The sequence below is a fragment of the Petromyzon marinus genome, chromosome 77, assembly GCF_048934315.1.
Source record: "Petromyzon marinus isolate PM22_M1 ecotype Great Lakes invasive population chromosome 77, UKy_Petmar_22M1.pri1.0, whole genome shotgun sequence".
NCBI lineage: Eukaryota > Metazoa > Chordata > Hyperoartia > Petromyzontiformes > Petromyzontidae > Petromyzon > Petromyzon marinus.
The window spans coordinates 4,851,780-4,869,612 of NC_133743.1; positions in this window are offsets into that span (position 1 = coordinate 4,851,780).

A 17,833-nucleotide genomic window follows, 5' to 3' on the forward strand; every position below is an offset into this window, starting at 1 on the left:
AATGGCATCTGCTGGGTCTGTCACGTGACCTCCTCCCCCTGCACCTCGCCCGGCACAGCACACGCCGTGGAGACCATCGCCAAGATGGCGGCACCCAGGATGAGATCTACGAGCTCTCCTTGATGAGGGAACCGCGGAATCCAAAATCAACACCGCTGACGCCCTCGAAGCCGGTGGTGATGGCCGAGTTGGGCCTCCGGCGTGTCGCCCAAGCCCAACGCGGCCACCATCAACAAGCACGTGCAGCGCGTCGTGGAGTCCTTCTTCAAGAACTACGACCACGACCGTGATGGCTACATCTCGCAGCAGGACTTCGAGCAAGTCGCGGCCAACTTCCCCTTCCTCGACTCGTTCTGCGTGATCGACAAAGACCAAGAAAGACGAATCCAAGATGGCCGCCTGAGTCGCGCGTGCGCTCCCGGGGCGTTCCCCGGGCCGCGCTCCGAGCAGCGGCTGGCGGGGGCCGTTTGTGAGGGGGCCGAGGGAGCCGACAGAAGGAGCCGATGGAGCCGAGGGGGCCGGCGGGGGCCGACGGGGGCGGGGCGGGCCGACAGAGCCGGGGGGGGGGGGCGACGGAGCCGGGGGGGGGGCAACAGAGCCGGGGGGGGGGGCGACGGAGCCGGGGGGGGGGGCGACGGAGCCGGGGGGGGGGGCGACAGAGCCGGGGGGGCCGACGGAGCTGAGGGAGGGGGGCGACGGAGCCGGAGGGGAGGGGGAGGGGGCGACGCGTGAGCAGAGGGAGCCAACACTGACTTTCTCACACATCATACACTGACTCACTCACACATCATGCACTGACTCGCTCATCATGCACTTACTCACTCACACATCATACACTCGCACAACCACTGACCCATTCACTCATCATACACAGGTTCACTCATTGTGTGCTGGCTCACTCGCACATCATACACTCACTCACACTGCCGCTGACTCACTCACACATCATACACTGACTCACTCATCATGCGCTGACTAACACATCGTGCGCTGACTCACACATCATACACTCACGCTGCTGCTGACTCACTCACACATCATACACTGACTCACTCATCATACACTGACTCACATATCATACACTCACTCAACCTAATACGCACTCAATCATCATACAGTGACTCGCACATCATACACTCACTCACGCTGCTGCTGACTCACTCACACATCATACACTGGGAGTGTCGTGCTGCCAGCTATGGCTGCAGGTTTTTCTCGTAAGTGTTATATATATCGTTTATTGTTAAATTTAAAATGACAGTTCCTATGATTACTGTTGTTACATTGTTTTTTTATAGCTTTATTTTGGTGATTCAAAAACATATGGTTAATCTAAATTGTCTTATAGTTATTCTTAGTTTTTTCGGTAAAGTCACGTTGAAGAGAAACAACAAAATAACAAAATATATAAAACAATATATATATATTTTGTTATTTTGTTGTTTCTCTTCAACGTGACTTTACCGAAAAAACTAAGAATATGAATTACTGCAGTCACGAAAGCTTTAAATCAAAATTTGTCTTATAGTTGTTGTTGGCTTGCACCACATTGTGATTTTTGCACACAGCGTTTTAATACGTTTTTTTTGTGTGTGGAATATTTCCTGGTTCATTCCAGGATGTTTCTGTTGCACGTCGTCGCTTTGGGATGTTCTGTGTTCATATTTTGTTTGTTGCGGTTGCACCCGACTTAAGAGCCGCATGGCTCACAGGGCTATACCTAAATAAATGAAACTTGAAACACAGTAAAGTTGCCTTAAATAGGCAGAGAAGGTAAGGCTGAGTGACAATGGGACAAAGTTAGCATGAGGTATGCATGGAGCAAAGTGGGGCGCGGCAGTGGGTGCTGCCGAGCCCCACTTTGCTCCATGCATACCTCATGCTAATTTTGTCCCATTGTCACTCAGCCTTACCTTCTCTGCCTATTTAAGGCAACTTTACTGTGTGCTTATCTCTGTGCTGGCTCGCTCTACTTGGTCGTCTGTGTGTGTGCAGTCTGCATTTTGAGGTTCATACTTGCAATTTAGCAAACTTTTGAAATAGCGTGATCAACCGGACTATGCGTTAATTGTGTTTTGACCGACCGTCTGTGTTGCTTTACATGGTTTCCAAAAATTTTGCTAAACCCTGTTTGTCTGGTATGCTTCTCCCTCTGTGTCCCCTGTTGTATTTGTGTCAGTTCCCCCTACTTGGGTGTCTGTATATACATCTGAGGTTATGTGTCTCCCCTCTCTCATAATTTAGCTCTTCTGTACCTGATGATGGCTGCTTGTGTTGCAACCGAAACGTCGTATGCTATTATGTTATTTTATTATTTCTTATTTATATGTAACTTTACCGAAAAAAATAGGTTTTACCCTTTTAACTGGCAGAAAAAAAACTGACACCTTCATTCAAGGCATCATGTTTGCAATAACCGCAACACTAGCAGTCAAAATGCAAACAAAAAGACAACTCTGATAATTATATGCACTGTCCTTGAATTTGATTGGTCCACACCCAAGACGGCTTTCTTTAGAGCCTAGTCTCCATTGGTGTTGGACCAGAAGACGCCAAAAGGCGTACAACTCAAAAATAGCGCACTATCAGAGTATTGAGGGCTCGGGGTGAGCATTTACATTATGAGACCTCCTTTGCCAGTAACAAGATATAGTAATAGGTTTTACCCTTTTAACTGGCACAAAAAACTGACACCTTTATTCAAGGCAAAAACATATTGACCCTTAGGATTTCAATTTGCGCATATAAAAAAGAAATAATATTGAAGTATTTTTACAGATTTTTTAAACATTGTCGTAATTTAAATACACTAACGAGACTAAACCTTGAATCACATCCCAAAAAGTAATCTGTGCCTGTAATGTTCACAAATTATAAATAGACTTCAGGTATTGTATCCCTATTGTACACATACATGGTTTGTGTCTTTGTTTTTTCATAGCCCCTCTTTATTTTGTACTTGTAATATGTTGGATAAACATGTTGAGACAAAATTGCACAAATACATGTCAATCTGCTGTTCCTTTTCATAGTTCTTATCTTTTTCATGGTGCTCGGTTGACTTAACGTAAGTGAATTGTGGCACCATGAAGGCATGCTATTGTGTGGATTAGAAATATAAATGTTATGGCAACAGACATTCAATACAAGTATTTTATTTAGTAAATCCAAATCATTGATCCAGATATTTAGTAAGCTTATATCAATTTCACCCAGACAATTAGTACATGTAAATCAATTTCACCCAGATCATTAATAAATATTAATCAGATTCCACCAAATATTTAGTAAATCTAAATTACCATTGCTCAGATATTTAGTAAATATAAATCACTTTTCCTTGTAAAATCTATTTGTATTTACCCTATTTTTCAGGCTATATAACTCATCATTTGGCTTGCTATTACTAAATCCAACACATTTTAACTGTTGCTTTTATTACCATGTGTCACTTCGTTGCCACAATTTTTTTAAGTAACAATGGGTCACATTATAGACACCCAGAGAGACCTACAGATTTGCACGGTTGGCTACGTACGGCGCTAAAGAGGTTCAACATACAGGTTGGTGCTGATGAATTCTGACTACCCAATAAGTTGTATTTGTATTCTTGGGTCTTTCGGTAAAGTCACCACGTAGATAGGTTCAAAGAAAGTAGCAAAAAAACAAAAAACTACGACGTTTCGATCGCAACAAAAGCGGTCGTCAAAGACTTTTAAAACGGCCTGCATCAGCAGCTTTCCCCCTCCTTGTTTCCTCCTGATGACGATTGCTTGTGTTTCGATCGAAACGTCGTAGTTTGTTTGTTATTTTTCTTCACCTATCTACGTGACTTTACCAAAAGCCCCAAGAATATTAATTCCTGCAGTCACGAAAGCTTCAAGTAAAGATGTAAGTTGTGTGTAGAGACAGTCCCCCGGGCTACGGAAGGGTGAGGAGGTGCCCCAGATCCGTAACCCTGATGAGAGACGCAGACTCCAAATATACAGCAGCAGGCGTCAGGGTCGGCATCGCGCCTACGACCTCCTGGATACCAGGCGAGGTAGTTAACATCTCATAGACGAGGTGAGGTGATGGGTGAGGAGAGACGAGGTGAGGTGATGGGTGAGGTGGGAGACGAGGTGAGGTGATGGGTGAGGTGATGGGTGAGGTGGGAGACGAGGTGAGGTGATGGGTGAGGAGAGACGAGGCGAGGTGATGCGTGAGGTGGGAGACGAGGCGATGGGTAAGGAGAGAGACGAGGTGAGGTGATGGGTGAGGAGAGACGAGGTGAGGCGATGGGTGAGGTGAGACGAGGTGATGGCTGAGGAGACAGACGAGGTGATGGGTGAGGAGAGACGAGGTGAGGTGATGGGTGAGGAGAGACGAGTTGAGGTGATGGGTGAGGAGAGACGAGGTGAGGTGATGGGTGAGGTGAGACGAGGTGAGGTGATGGGTGAGGAGAGACGAGTTGAGGTGATGGGTGAGGAGAGACGAGGTGAGGTGATGGGTGAGGTGAGACGAGGTGAGGTGATGGGTGAGGAGAGACGAGTTGAGGTGATGGGTCAGGAGAGACGAGGTGAGGTGATGGGTGAGGAGAGACGAGGTGAGGTGATGGGTGATGTGAGACGAGGTGAGGTGATGGGTGAGGAGAGACGAGGTGGGGTGATGGGTGAGGAGAGACGAGGTGAGGTGATGCGTTAGGAGAGACGAGTTGCGGTGATGGGTGAGGAGACAGACGAGGTGATGGGTGAGGAGAGACGAGGTGGGGTGATGGGTGAGGATAGACGAGGTGGGGTGATGGGTGAGGAGAGACGAGGTGGGGTGATGGGTGAGGAGAGACGAGGTGATGGGTGAGGAGAGACGAGGTGGGTTGATGGGTGAGGTGAGACGAGGTGAGGTGATGGGTGAGGAGAGACGAGGTGGGGTGATGGGTGAGGAGAGATGAGTTGAGGTGATGCGTGAGGAGAGACGAGGTGAGGTGATGGGTGAGGAGAGACGAGGTGAGGTGATGGGTGAGGTGAGACTCGGTGAGGTGATGGGTGAGGAGAGACGAGGTGAGGTGATGGGTGAGGAGAGACGAGGTGAGGTGATGTGTGAGAGAAGAGGTGAGGTGCTGCGTGAGGAGAGACGAGGTGATGGGTGAGGTGGGAGACGAGGTGAGGTGGAGGTTGACGAGGTGGTGAGGAGCAGCGAGACGCGCAGATCCCCCTCACCGATGTCGATCCGCGTTTCCCCCGCGGTGCCCGAGGCGCCATCGCGTGCGGAGGAGGCCGCGAGGACGACTCAGGGACAGCCGCCATTGCTGGGGCGAGACGGGGGTGGGGGGTTTCCCGCGCTTTTGAAGACGCGTGACGTCACCCCCTTGCCCCCCCCTCACCACCTCCACTCGTCACGAAGCGACGGTGACGTCACCACGGCGCGTGCTGTGCCGGGCGAGGTGCAGCAGGTCACGTGACAGACCCAGCAGGTGCCATGGGTTGACTGCTACTGCTGTTGCAGGCTAGGTGCATAAGGAGGAGGTCACGGGACAGACCCAGCAGGTGACATGGGTTGACTGCTGCTGTGCCAGGCTAGGTGCAGGAGGAGGAGGTCACGGGACAGACCCAGCAGGTGCCATGGGTTGACTGCTGCTGTGCCAGGCTAGGTGCACGAGGAGGTCACAGGACAGACCCAGCAGGTGCCATTGGCTGACTGCTGCTGTGCCAGCCTAGGTGCATGAGGAGGAGGTCACGGGACAGGCCCAGCAGGTGTCATGGGTTGACTGCTGCTGTGCCAGGCTAGGTGCATGAGGAGGAGGTCACGGGACAGACACAGCAGGTGCCATGGGTTGACTGCTGCTGCTGTGCCAGGCTAGGTGCCAGTGCCGCTGTTGGTGGCCTCCTTCCCTAGGTCGGCCTCAAATGAGCCACCCGTTGCCGTGATGCGTAGCGGTGGACGTCGTCGCTAAGGGGAGAGAGACAAAGGCGGCCGTGGCGCGGTGGTGGTGACGACCACCCTCACCCCCCTCGTGTGCCCACAGTGGCGGCCTTCATAGTAAGCGCTGCTCGCTACTGACAGCACTTTCCCCGACAGTCTGTGCAGGCTGTCCCGTGGGAACCTTTGTCTTTGGGTGGGTGAGTGAATGAGTGGGTGGGTGAGTGAATGAGTGGATGGCTGAATGAGTGAGTGAGTGGGTGGGTGAATGAGTAGTTAGGTAAGTGAATGAGTGGGTGGGTGAATGAGTGAGTGGATGAGTGGTTGGGTAAGTGAATGGGTGGGTGGATGAGTTAATGAGTAGATGTGATGGTGAATGAGTAGATGGGTGTGTGAGTGAAATAATCATCACCAGCACCAATCATGATCATCTTCACCAGCACGAATCATCATCAGAACCAGCACCAGCACTCATCATCATGCTCATCATCATCACCAATCATCATCACCAGCACCAATCATCATCACCAGCATCAGCAATAATCATCATTGTCATCACCAATCATCAGTCGTCATCACCAGCACCAATCATCATCACCAGCACCAATCATCATCATCACCAGCAGCAATCATCATCATCACCAGCACCAATCATCATTATCATCAACAGCACCAATTATAAATCATCATCACCAACCACCCACCACCACCCACCACCACCCACCACCACCCACCACCACCCACCACCATTCACCTCCACCATCCACCACCCACCACCAACCACGAGCCACGACAACCCACTACCAACCACGCACCTCCACCGCCACCCGCCACCCACCACCACCAACCACCACCCACGACCACCCACCACCAACCACCCACCACCCACCACTACCCACCACCATCAACCACCACCTAGCACCACGCACCACCCACCACCACCACCCACCATCACCCACCACCCACCATCACCCACCACCCATCTCCACCAACCACCCACCACCACCAAACCACCTACCACCCACATCCACGAACCATCCACCACCACCCACTACCACCTCCACCACCCACCAACCACCACAACCACCCACCAACCACTACCATCCACCAACCACCACCCACAAACCACCACCACCACCCTCCAACCACCACCACCACCCACCAACCACTACCATCCACCAACCACCACCCACAAACCACCAACCACCATAACCACTACTACCCACAAACACCCACCAACTACCACCTACCACCAACCACCACCACCCACCAAACACTACCACCACCCACCAACCACCACCACCCACCACCACCCATCCCCACCCACCAACCACCACCCACCACCACCCATCCCCACCACCACCCACCCACCACCCACAACCAATCACCACCAACCACCACCATCCACAACCAACGACCAACTCATCCAACCACAACCACCAGCAACTACAACCACCACCAACCACAACCACCACCTCCCCTCATCATCACATAATCATCATCCATCATCATCCATCATCATCGCCACCCAACATCACCGTCACACATCACCACCCATCATGACCACCATCCTTCATCACAACCACCCATCACCTATCATCACCACCACCACAGACCCATCATCACCACCACCCATCATGATCAATCACCCAATATCACCAACCACCACCATCCACCAACCACCACCACCACCCACAACCACCCACCCACCCACCCACCACCACCCTCCAACCACCACCACCCACCACCACCCCCAAGCAACCACAACCGCCACCCAAGAACCACCAATCACCACTAATCGCCAAATACCACAAATTACCAATCACCGTTAATCACCAATCACAACCAATAACCACCAACTGCCAAACACCAATCACCACCATTCACTGTTAATCACCAATCACCACCAAACAACACCAATCTCCAAACACTAATAACAACCATTCACCACGAATCACCAATCACCAACAATCACCAATCACCACCAATCACCATGAATCACCAATCACCATCAATCACCACCAAACACCATCCATAACCACCAATCTCCAATCACCTTTCACCACCAATCACCAATCACCACCAATCACAAATCACCACCAATCACCACCAATCACCACCAATCACCATCAATCACCAATCACCACTAATCACCACCAATCTCCAATCACCACCAATCTCCAATCACCACCAATCACCACCCATCATGATCACCACCCTTCATCACTACCACCCTTCATCACTTCCAACTATCAAAACCACCACCAATCAACCATCATTATCACCATGACCAATCATCAGCACCACCCATCATCACTTTTACCTATCATAACCACCACCCATCAACCATGATCATCACCATGACTAATCATCACCACCACCCATTATCACGGACCACCATCATCATCATTGCCACCAACCACCCAACATCACCATCACCCATCATTATCCTCACTACAAATCAGCATCATCACCCATCATAATCCCCACCCATCGTGATCACCACCTTACATCATTAACACCAATTATCAGCATGAACACTCACCATCATCACCAACCATCATTATCACCATCTATCACAATCATCACCACCGATCATCATCAACCACCTATCAACACCACCACCACCGACCATCATCAACACACATCATCACCCATCAACCATCATCATCAACAGCCATCAGCACCCATCATAATCACCACCCATCTATAACCATCATCACCACCCACCATCATCAACCACCAGCACCCATCATCATCACTAATCATCACCACCACCCACGGCCACCACCCGCACTGCACCACGTGGTGCGGCAGCTGTGCGCGTGGGGGCGGAGCCTAAGCGGAAGTGACGTCATTTCTGGTACGTCATAGCCACGCCTCCACCGCCAGTCGAGAGGAATGTGCACGAGGGAGCAGCTGCAGACGACGTTGGAGAGCGAATCCTCAACGAGGTGAGCGTCCCTGTTGACGATGAGTGTTGTTTATCTTTATTTTACATTTTGACCGCAAACTAAAGCCTCATTATTGTTGATATGTTGGTATTTTTATTTTCTGCAATCAAATTAGGACTGCTAGATAGGTTACTTGGCATGCCCTGATATGTTGCTTTTACTGTCACTGTTTAGATATAAGCGAGTCAGCATTTTAAAATTAATAACTAACTTGTTTAAATCTCAGAGTATGAATAACATGTCTACAATTATTGTTTTCTGATTGCTGGCACAATTGTGCCCTACATTTTATGCATTGAATGTTATTCAACATTGGGGAGGAGTCTGCCTTCATGTTCAGACCCCAGCTGCTGCCATAGTTGTCTCTAATCTGTGATGTCACAGCCACATGGGTGGTGTCTCTGACATCACGTGACCCACGACTTCATGCTCGGGTTATAACAAATAATTTAAGTGAGGTCATATGACCCTCATGACCTACAAGGCATAAGGGGGTTTTTATCAAGAATTCGATTAATGCAAATGGGCTGTACATTAACATGCATGTGTGGATTAAATATCATTAAGTTTGGCGATTATGTTGAATGTAATAGGCTGGTGGAATAAACATGTTTGTGTGGATTGATGAGTGAGTGATCAGAAGCACGTATGAGTGGCAAACAAGTGCGGGCGTTGGCTTGAAAGCAACAGGCATGGAAGTGATGGGATTGGTGCAGTGAATGGCCAAATATGTAATATTTGAGAGGATGAGTGATTCAAATTGTTGCTAAATCTTAGCGTTGTTCAAAACTCCACAGGCCATCCAACTTCACGCAGAATCTACTCTTTCCCAACAACATGGCCAGACAAATCAAGTGGGCTGAGATCTTGGATGACTATGAGGGTAAGTCCCAGATAAATGCATCACGTGGTTTATATACAGAGAAAGAGGCTCCTTGATCAATTACTTTGAGAAGACATGGCTTGGTGGTGATGGAAAGGCGTAATGATCGAGTGTGGCAGAGACGATGGGTTTAAATCTGAATTTTAGCCATTTTTGTTTAAACTGGGGTCTCATGCTTATGGAATTAATGGTCTCAGCATGCCCACAAAAACATGACTTGTAAAGTTTTACTGCCATGTGATGAATATTTCTCAATAGCAGCTCCTGTTGTGTGGTAAGAGCTTATTACTGGGATCTTAAAATTCGTTCTGTGAAACTCCATGTTCGTCGTTCTCTAATTCATTACTCGTCCTTTGAATTACTTGTCTGCTCTTCGCAGGCCGGGAGTCATCGCGCCAGTCGACCACCTGGGGGGACATTATGGATAAAGTGGACCCTTTCCCAGGCCGTGGTTACAAGCATCGCTCCCCAAAGGTGTGTATGGGGTCTGTGGGGGTCAAATACACATTATCTCCAAAACTAGCACACCGTTTCACCACCCCATCACACCAAAATATCACTACACCATCTCTCCACATCACCTTTCTCACCACACCGCACCACCACCAATTAAATAGACCATCATAGCGACTCATCATGTCTCTATAACATCACAAGACACCATCTCTCTAGAACATTCCTCTGCTTCACCTCTCTGTATATCAACACCAGCTCCAGACACCATCAGCCAATCTCTCCACCATCCCACTCATGTATTGGTAATTTATTACCAATGAGGACAGAATGATATAAATCAGTCACATTAATTACATCTGTTAGTTAAGTTGATTGGAAGTAGTCATTCCAGTTGCCCACTATGAGCACTGCAGTGACATTTGTCGAGATTATGGGCTACCAGATCTTTATAATAGAACATTCTGTAGAAACTATTGCCAGTGATGATTGTTGCCAACAATTGCTATGAAATATTCCCAGTCGATCACAGCCTTAAGTGCATGTATGGGGTGTGTGAGGATATATGAGGATGCAACATGTATTTTGATTATGTGGGGGTTGGGATAATTAAAGGTTATGGCTACACGTACAATGATGGATAAGGTGTTATGTTAGCATCAGGTGATTTTGATTCATAGCGTTCGTGGCTGCAGGGATTCATATTCTTGGTTCTTTCGGTAAAGTCACGTTTTATATTTTTTATTATTTTATTGTTTCCCTTCTACGTGATTTTACCAAAAGAACCAAGAATATGATTATCAGGTGATTGTATATATTCAGTCTTGATTTGAAGCTTTCTTGACTGTGTATATTCATGTGAGTGTTAAAAGCAAGTTTGAATGAGTGAACGTGGATGTCTGCATCTGTACATAGATGTGCGAGTATGCATTTGTGTTGGGTTTTTGTGCACGTTTATGTTTGCGTGCATGTAGGTATTAATTTTTGTTTGCATGTGCATGTCTGAATATTCATGTGGTGATCTTTGCTTGAACAGAGGACAATTGGGGAGTTGAAGGATTTCAGCGGGATGAAGCGTCTCCAGGAGGAGAAGGACCTTGGGACGGAGAAACGCCTCATGGTAGAGGAGCGCCTCTTTGAGGTGCAGCGCCTGGCCAGGGTGAAGTGCCGCACAGAGGAGACGTGCTTCAGAGACTATCTCCTCAAGAAGGGACTCGTTAAAGTGAAGTGTTTCACGGATGAGAAGCGACTTCGTGAGATGAAGTGTCTTGAGGAGAACCGTCTGGAGGAGGAGGAGCAGGAAAAGCACCTCATGGAGGAGAACCTTGAGAAAGAGCAGTGCCCCGTCAGGACTGCTACCATGCCCACCACTGCCACCAACGCTGCCACCGTCTCCACCGCTGCCACCACCGCTGCCGCCACCACCACCGCCACAACTTCCACCACCGCGGCTGCCACCGCCACCACCGCCACCGTCACCGCCAACGTCGCGGCAACCACCACCTATGCCACAACCACCACAACTTGCTCCACCGACAACGCCACCACCACCGCTGTCACCTCCACCACCACCGCCACCACCACCACCACTGCTGCCACCGACACCACCGACACCCTTGACGCTACCGCCACCACCGCCACCACCTCGACCGCCACCATCACCACCGACGCCCCTGCCACTAACGCCACCACAACCGCCGCCACCTCCACCACCGCCACCACCATGGCAACCACCACTTCTGCCGCCACCAACGCGACCAACACCACCACTACCGCCACCACAACCACCACCGCCACCACAACCACCACCACCACCACCGACACCACCGACACTGCCACCTCCGCCACCACCGACACCACCGCCACCACCTCTGCCACCTCCGAGGATGAGGAGGTTGAGGAGGATGAGGAGGAGAGAACGGAGAAAACAGAGAAGGCGGAGAAGATGGTGGTGGAGGATGAAGAGGAAATGGAGGACGAGTCAAAGGAGGAGGAGATGGAGGAGGTGCAGGTGGTGGAGGTGGTGATGCAGGGAAAGAAGAGGAAGCGAGGGGGCCTCGCTCACGTGGCAAGAGCGATCACCTCACTCCTCCGCCGCGTGCTGCTTTGTGGTGGCATTTCCACCACTCAGTAGGGGTGATGGTGGTCGTCGTGGATTGGTGCCAACCATGACCACTATCACCAAACTACCCACCCACCCCGTGATACATGCCACACTCACCCACCCCGTGATACATGCCACACACTTACCACACGGTTCCCCAGAGAGACGTTGTCACTGGAACTATTGCTACCAAGACACCGCACAAACCACACACACACACACGGGACTAGCCCAAAAGCATAGCTGGCCCCACCCTGGGCCCCTTCCATGCTGGTTTTTATCCAGGCAGTCCTCATGGGATGACCTTGCCATGGTTTCCAGGACAGGGAAGGGGCAGCTGACCCAGGGTGAGAGAGCTGGAGGGGTCTGGATCGGACAATGGACGACACCTGCCACATGGCAAGCCCCAGGGCCACCCTGTAAATAATACGGTTAAATACCATTGTTGTTTGAACTATAAACTCTGTAAAATAAACCCATAATGACAAAATCTCGCTGAATTGCTTGCAAGCGCTACCTGCGTTGGTTAAATGTGCCTTGGCTCAGGTGTGCGGTTTTCCAGCTGTGTGGAGGTACAAGGACAAATATATAATGAGAGCCGTTTTGAGAGATGGTCCTTCTTTAGAGCACATACAATGTCGGTGGGAAAAGATATTCAGGTGATTCGCCTCCTTCATAACACTGCCACTCTACTCCACTGCCCCACTGATCCACTGCTCCACTGCTCCACTGCCCCACTGCCCCACTGCTCAATTGATCCATTGCCCCCTGCCCAACTGTCCCTTTGCTCCACTACCCCACTGCCCTACTACCCATTTGGCCCACTGCTCTTCTGCTGCGCTGTCCCACTGCCCCACTGCCCATCTGCTCAATTGCTCTACTGCTCCACTGCTCCCCAGCTCCAATGCTCCACTGCCCTTCTGCTCCACTGAACCTCTGCTCCTCTGCCCCTCTACCTCCCTGCACCACTGCCCATCTGTTCCCCTCCTGCCACAGCAGTTGAAACAAATGTTTGAGTTTCTTAAACCCCCCTGCCTCTGTCCACCAATCAGTAGAAATGGGTATGCCACAATCGAGCAGCAAGGTGCATGTGGTGTGTTAAAGTGTGGGTACTCCATCTTCTAAAATATCTGCCCAGTGTGGAAGAGTAGAACAAAACATCCTGTAAAGGGGCGCTCTAGAAATCGGTCTTGTAGAAATTATTCCTGCAACCAGAGGTATGATAAAGCAATTGCGAAATTGTGCCAACACTCCACAATTCAAATTGTTTTGGCAGAGTATTCAAAGAATGCTGCTGCTCACGATACAGGTTGCTACTTATGTATTTAACATGGGGGGTGTTTAGAGGCGGCCCAGTGACCGAGAGGTCAGAGCACTGAAGTGGGACCGCGGAGTAACTGGGTTTGTATCCAGGCACCCGCCTGTGATCAAAGTGCGTTCTCAAGTCTAGCGAGTTCCTTATCTCAGCCTGGTCGTCAATGACTGCGAAAAATAAACCATCACATGGCAGTAATGTGGTTCTGTACTTAATTTGCATGAGGAGGCCCTCATAAAACCATTTTTTACAAGGTCTGCATTGTGCACACAGAATCGCCCCTTGGATACGGAGAATCGGAGCGACCGCCCAGGGCCGCGGGCATTGGGGGGGCCCTGTGCTTCAATGTCACGGGGGTGTCAGATGTAATACTTGCGGTGGAATTTGAAGGCGTCGGGGGCCCACATTCTGGGATTTTCCCCTGGCCTAGCACCCCTACGGACGGTCCTGTGTGTACATTGTTCAAAGTCTCGCACAGGCTTTTGCCAAACTCAATTAGGGCAATAAAAATAAAACGCATTACAGGACTGTGAAGGACATGGCATGTGAGCCCTCTAGCTCTCCCAAGTGCTTGTGGGTTGAACCGCGTGTTGTTCAGCAGGAATTCAGTGTTTTTGAAGGGAGGTGAGACAGTGAGACCCAGGTTAGTGTGGGTAGAGAGGTGAGTGTGACAGAAAGACAGACCCAGGTGAGTGAGTGTTGGAAGACAAGTGAGTGAGACAGTGAAACAGACCCAGGTGAGTGTGTGTGGGTATAGGTGAGTGTGACATTTCGACAAACCAATGTGAGTGTCTGTGGAATGAGGTGTCAAAGTAAGACAGACCTAGGTGAGTGTGGTAGAGAGGTGAGTGTAACAGTGAAAACATTTCGACCCAGGTCTGTAAGGAGACATTCCGGACCTCCCTTATCTAAAACATAGCCTTGTAGGAATACGCCCGTAATGGATACGGCCGACTGATCTGGCTAAGGCCATGTCACCAGGACAGGTACTCCACCCCGACGAGCAAAACTTTGTTACCCCTCGGAATGGTGGGAAATGTAACGAGAATGTCGAGTTCAACGAGCTCGTTCATACGGGATACCTCGATGGATTGCAATGGTGGCTGGGCCTGCCTCAGCGGAGGCTTTTGGCGAGCGCACTCAACACAATCCTCAAGCATGTTGTGTACATCCTGTGACAGAAGTCGCACTTCAAGGTGAATAAGGTTTTCCGCACCCCAAGGTGCACGATCCTCACATGGACAGCCCGCGTAACTCTACCTCACTGAGCAGTTAGCACGACTAAGCAGTAACGCTGTACCTCCTCATCCCACCTCATCAGTAGCCCATCACGAAGGACCATAAGGGACATTCCCACTGGCCCCTTTCTACCACCCTTCGTTGCGACGCGATGCCACAATTTTAACAGGGAGGCGTCCTCCGCCTGGAGGTGTCCCCATTCCGCGTGCGGGAGACCAATCGTGTTGTAGCAGGGAACATTTGCTGCGGGTGGTAAAACGTCGACCGACGCTATGACAGTGCACTGCAATCCTGCAACCACAGGTTTACATCGGCTGGCACTCAACAAACATGCTCATTGACTCCTCCATGGCAATAGGGACAAAGAGTCCACATTACAATGACGTGTAATTTTTCTGTAGGTGATCGTGAAGCAATAATCTTGTAAAATTTCCAACCAGTGGGAGAGCTGGCTAGACGGCTGGTCAAACCGCAGCACATATGGAAGAGCTGCGTGATCCGTGCGTACGATAAACTGTCTACCGAAAAGGTACGGACGGTAATGTTGTACGAAATTTACAATAGACAATCATTCGTGGTGCATCACACAATAACGCTGCTCTGCCGGGGACAGTACACGGCTCCCATGAGCTACAACCCTCTCTACCCTGTTCACCACCTGTGATATCACAATGCCGATTGCGGTGTCACTGGCGTCGGTGTCCAGCACAAATGGTAAAGAAAAATCGGGGTACCCAAGGGGAGGTGCGTTAATGAGGCCATCGCACAGTGCGACAAACACGGCCTCCTCCACCAGCTTTACACTTCTAGCCCTGCCTACTTCCCCCCCCCCCTCCCAGCCTCACTTACTCTTCCCCTAGCGCTCACGCAGCCCACCTCCTTCCCCTACCCCCCCCTCTCTCTCCTCCCTTGCTCCTCCCTCCTTTCTTACCCATATAACCTTTTGCCACATTAACCCTCTCGCCCACTTCAGCATTTTTTCTTGCTGTGATGATGATTGCTTGTGTTGCGATCGAAACATCGTGACAATACTTGTGGACAGAATGCAAAAAAAACATACTCTGATTATATATGCATTGTCTTTGAATCTGATTAGTCCACACCATATACAGCTTTCTTTTGAGCCTCGTCTCAAACGGTGTTATACCAGAGGATGCCAAAAAAGCATAGTTGACCGTAAGTATTGTGGTTAATGCAGACATGATTCCTTGTGAAAGGTTGTTTTGTTGCCAGAACAAAGGGGAAAGATCCTATTCTCATATTTTGATACTGGCAAATGAGGTCCCATGACGTGCAATGACAGTCGGGTCAACCTGCGGTGTGAGTGGACTAGTGGCCACGGGAGGTAATGACAGAGGAGTCAGCCTGCAGTGTGAGTGGGCTAGTGGCCACGGGAGCGGGAGGTAGTGACAGGGTAGTCAGTCTGCAGTGTGAGTGGACTAGTGGCCACGGGAGGTAATGACAGAGGAGTCAGCCTGCAGTGTGAGTGGGCTAGTGGCCACGGGAGGTAGTGACAGGGTAGTCAGTCTGCAGTGTGAGTGGACTAGTGGCCACGGGAGGTAATGACAGGGGAGTCAGCCTGCAGTGGGAGTGGACTGGTGGCCACGGGAGGTAATGACAGGGGAGTCAGCCTGCAGTACCAGTGGACTAGTGGCCACGGGAGGTAATGACAGGGGAGTCAGCCTGCAGTGTGAATGGTGGCTACAGGAACGATCGACAATTGGAGCGTGGCCAGATAACGTAAGAGGACAGTGAAATCTAGTCTTAAACCAGCAAGAAGGTTTGGGAATGGGGGATTGGCTTTGGACCGTATATAAGAGAGATGCGAGGGAGACTCGGGGCATTTGCACTGGGGTCTCCGCCTGTCCGAGTGTGAGCACTGGCTCCTTAATAAAGAAAACCTTCCCAGGACAAGTGCATCGAAGTCGTCATTACATATGCATATATTTACGTATACATATATAGCATTTAGTATGTATACAAATATTCATATATTTACATGTGTATATATATAATTATTGCCCATAGCTCTGTCACTGGAAGAAGTTCACGCGTGGTGGTTGTTGTGGTGGTGGTAGTCGTGGTGGTGATGTTTGTTGCTGCTGCTCTACCGCCTTCTCCTGGCGAGCACCAGGGCCACGTGGTGCCTCATTGACTCGCCCTCGTGGGGAGTTCACAGCATCGTCAGTGCGTGATCCACCAACCCCCCCCCACCCCACAGTGCTGGGTCACAGCGAGGCTGCAGGTTGCCCCTCAGTGTCTCTGTTTTGTTGTCGCCAACGAGGGACTCCCCCAGTGGCGGGAATCCAGAATGTCAGAATCTGTGTTTGTAGTGCAAGAGGAATCCGATGAGCTGTGAAGCTCTTTGTCACAGATGGTGCAGTGGTGAGGGGCGGGCGTGGAGGGAGCGCATGGGGGGAGGGGGGGGAGATGGGGAGCGGTGACGTCACCGCGTTGGGGGAGAGTGAGTGGTGACGTCACCACGTCCATGACGCAGCAGCAGCAGATGACTAAAACAACTGGGACATTGTTGGGGCCTTTTGTGTGTTGGCATCATCTCTTTGTTTGTTTATTAATTTGTAGATTTAATTTGCTTGGCAGTGGCTGTGTAGAGGATTTGGTCCTCGTCTTTAATTAATAAACAGTGTTGTAGGATCCAATGAGCACAAATGACGCTGTAGACAACTACATTGTTGTTGTTTGTGCTCTATATTTTATTGTAGAATCGACGATCCAAGCGTTACAACGCCACTGTCGTACGCGTACATTTATATATATTTTTTAAAATTAACATTATTGTTGTTGTAGAAACACATTGTGGTGCCGCCGCAGCGGAGCCGCTCCATCGGGGCTGTACCCACCGCCGCGACGCCGCCACCGGTGCCTCGGATTCCCCGCCACTCTCCCGAGGCCGGTGCTCTCTGAGACATCCGCTTGTGGTGCCGCCGCCGCTTGTGGTGCCGCTCCATCGGGGCCGCACCCACCACAGT